Raw genomic sequence first — 4,167 nt, forward strand, 5'->3', positions numbered from 1 at the left:
AAAACTCCTCATCAGAAAGCATTTTTTAGTTAATCTTTACGATTCGTTTCATTATCTTTTCAGTTTTTGGTTACGTGCAAGCTAAGTATAAAACTTGGAATGTTTCAGAATTTTGTTAACATTATCTAAAATTATTTAATCATTATAGTTATCAAGTTTATTGTCAGTGGCTAATCAAACTTTATTTTGTCAAGGCATTTTTCGAGCCAGAGGGAAGGAGGAGGTATGGCCTGTCACTAAATCCACCAATAGCCTTGCATGCACATAAGAAAAATTAATTAGCTTCATTAATAATAATTAGCTCAATTATTAAGCTTCAATATGACATAGCAAAAAACTTTTGCAGATGCCAAAACAAATGATTTTAGTCATGCGCATTCTTAGGATTTTCTGTTTTGGAGAAAGATTGGGGATGAGTTTTTCGTTTCTTTTGATTCCTTACATTAAGCTCTCGTTTTAAGCATAATTAGCATCATTTTCTAAGAAAATTATTCTCGATTTTGCTATGAGCTGTAGCTAACAAAATTTTATATTGCCCTTTTCTACTTTTGAATATCTTTGTCTTATCCGCTTTTAAAGCTAGCACCGTTATTTGGGATTTCAAGAACTTACGGCAATTCTCAGTTCTAAGGATTGGAATCCTTTTGTTTTCTCTCAAGGTGCGTAAAAAGAGTAAAGTTTTGTTCTAACACTATCCACATGACCTACAGAAAAAGTTATGCAATTGGCATAATTTTTTTTTCCGTAGTTATTGATAAATATAATGTTGCTACTCCTATTTTTTTAAGAGTAGGGTTTTTTATCAGTCCAAACGTAAGATTTTGTGCGACAATTGATTTTTTTTTCAAAGCGAGAAGGAAATTCGCGAAGAATGATTATCTCCGTATGTTGGGGCCTTGAGTGATTTTTATCTCTTTAAATCCACCTTTTTTCCTATCAGAGGTGTCATAACAAATTCATAGTTTTAACTTGATTATCCTTATAACTGCATTCTTTGTTTTCCTTTTCATTCTCAAACCAATGTTATCTTTACCTTTTGCCTTATTACAGCCTTACCAATTATTTTTCTCTTTTTTTTGTCTCTTCAATGTATTGCATTCTTCCTTATCTCTTAGACGTTCTATTCGTCTTATTTCTTTTTCTGTCCTCAAAGCTGTGAATACCGATGCCACACGTGGCCTACCCATGAACAAAAAATCTAATATTGCTTATTTTTCTCTTGGTTTAAACTTTCTCCAGAGGAGCAACATTGCAGCCCGGCTTTGTCTAATGGTTGACATAGGAGATAATCGTGTATCTAGATATATATACTGTGTTACAAGTGAAATTGACAGTATGGTCGATCTACCATTTCTAAAAACATGGGCGAAGGCGATTACTGTACTGTTCCGCAAGAAAGACCCTTAAAATGATTGCAAAAACCATCCGCCCATAAGCCTTCCAAGTCACCCAGCTAAAATCATAATAAGGTAAACCAAATCAGAGCCATAAAAGACCAAATAATCAGTGACTTTAAGGCTAATTTCTGCCCTGGAAGGTCTATCACTGACCAAATCTTTGTAGTAAGGCAACCGACAGAAAAGTGTCTTGATTATGGCAAAGAAATCCAATAGCTATTTATGATTTCAAGCAATTATTCGATCTAGTATGGTGAAATGGATTATGGCATTTACTGACCCACAACAGAGTTTCCATAAATATAGTGAACATAATTAAAAACATGCATGAGAAACACCGCAGCTGTGTTCACACCCCAGAAGGCCTAACATACCAGTTTGCAGCAACTTCAGACCTACTGCAAGGCTGCAGTCTTTCTCCACAACTTGTCAACCTCCTTTCACATACCACACTGTCCATGCTCAAGAACCACGTCGGAGTAATCATTAACGATGTCATCTACGACACACTAGCTTATGCATGTGACCTCGACAGGCTTGCACAAACTGAAGCCTCCGAACTTAAATCCGCATCAAATAACTTTGGCATGCGAATAAGCCCAAAGAAGACAATAGTTATTCAAATCACAAAAGACACAAAAATCACTTTCCGAGCCCCAACAGGTAACCAAACCAAAGATCAAAAATCAAAGGAACTATGAGTGTACTGCTACTATTGCAACTACGTAAGATTAGAGTATTAAGGCGAAGCTTTTAAGGAATATTCAGGCGGAACTTGAACTATATAAATAAAAGCAATGAGCATGTGGATTTTCAAAAAGGTGACAAAACAATATCTCAATAACGATTTGGATTATTAAGTTAGACCTTTAAGGGTAAGTTATGGTGGACTTTGAACTAGCCAGAAGGCACTTTGTGTATGCTATTAATACCACCAGTACAGTTACTGTAACTCATGACGCTAAAAGTATTAAGGTGAAACTTTTGGGGACAGTTTAGGGGAGTTTCAATCAAACAAAAAAAACTATGTCCATGCCGGTTTTCAAAAGGGCATATAAGCAATATCTTGGGCAGCACCGCTCTATAATAGCTGGAAACATCATTGCAACTTATAAAAAGAGCTAATTCGATTCAAAATTAAGAATTCTAGTGAACCTTCTCATAGGCAGTGCAAAAGCGCTACGTAAGTAAAGAACGATGCTGGCACAATTTATTACTTTTTTTCTTTTTTTTGTTGGTCTTAGAGCAGGGCACTTCGTATCGAAGGAGTTGTCGTAGATACTTCAAAAAAGACTCAGTCGATTGGAAATTAAAAGGGTGGTCGTATATACTTTGGAGGGGATTCATTGGATCGGTAATCAGAAGTTATAGTGTCCTTTTAAGAGTCAAAGTGATCAGAGTGCAGCTACCTCCCCCCCCACACACAAACATAATTACGTCGTGTTTCCCGAAATGAATCCAATAGATATTTTGAGACAGGCCTTTTATTCAAAATAGTCCATAGATAATCCTTTTTTAAGAATCAAAAGCGATTTGAGAGCAACGAGCCAACCCCCCTACACTAACCATGTCCCCAACGACTTCCAGTCAAAACTTGGAGTTAGCGAATTTGCTCATTGTAGTCAAAGGGTCCGGAAATTATGTCTTCAAGGAAAACAATCCTGCCCCCAGAGCTTTCAGGACAAGGGTTGTAAGTTATGCCTGGGGGCATATAGGGTTCTTTTGAAAGAATGGCTGTATATGCTTCAGAGGGGACTCATTGGATTGGTAATCTGAATTTCTAGTACCCTTTTTAAGAGTCAAAGGGATCTGAGGGCAAATATGCCCCCTCAATACGTCGTGTTTTACCCAAATACATCAAATAAAAATTTTGAGGCAATCATTTTATTTGAAATAGTCCAAAGATCACATAACAATGCTTTTGGGGTTGATACAAACCACCAGAGCCTGGGGGCGAGGGTTGTAAGTTGTGCTGCTGGACATTTAAAGCTTTTTATGGAATAGGTGATCATATTAGACTCAGACGAGTCTCATTTGATTTTTAATTGGAAGTTATAATGCCCTTTTTAACCCATCACCCATCATTTCCCCAAAACAACATCCAAACAAAGTTTATAGGCATAAATTGTTCTCAGCATTGTTGAAAGGTTGAGTAATTATGCGTTTGGGGATGTCAACCCCCCCCCCCCGAGGCTTCAGGGCAAGGGCTGTAAGTGTGTAATTGTCCATTGTTTATATTTAGTTTTTGTTATCGAGAAAAGGTACGCATGTTTGACTTCTACCTTCCCAAAATACGAAGGGTGTTAAGATGAGTCTTTCAGAAAATGCTGAGGGGAGTGTTGAACTAAGTCACAACACGTTATATGTATTTGGCTTGTTAAAAGGAAAAGTATGCAGTTCAGGAATGACTGAGTATATTAATTTGGTATTTTCAGGAAGGGAGATGATCAATTGACTAAAAAGGCAATATTTGCACGCTACTACTACTAAAACTACTGCTGTTTCAACTGCTACCACAAGTATTATTACTAATATGACTAATATCTTTAAAACTATTACTTCTGTAGCGAGTAGTACTAATGCTGAGAATATTGAAAAAAATATCTGAGGAAACTTTGAGGGGAAAAATATTGCTGATATGGGCGTATAAGCAATATTTTCGAAACGGCTTATCATATCAAGAGGAAACTTTAAGGGCATCGTGAGTGGGATGTTCAGTTGACTAAGAGGCAAAATGTACCTGTTACTACTTCTATTAATGATGATACTA

Source organism: Artemia franciscana, chromosome 3 (assembly GCF_032884065.1).
Source record: "Artemia franciscana chromosome 3, ASM3288406v1, whole genome shotgun sequence".
Taxonomy (NCBI): Eukaryota; Metazoa; Arthropoda; class Branchiopoda; order Anostraca; family Artemiidae; genus Artemia; species Artemia franciscana.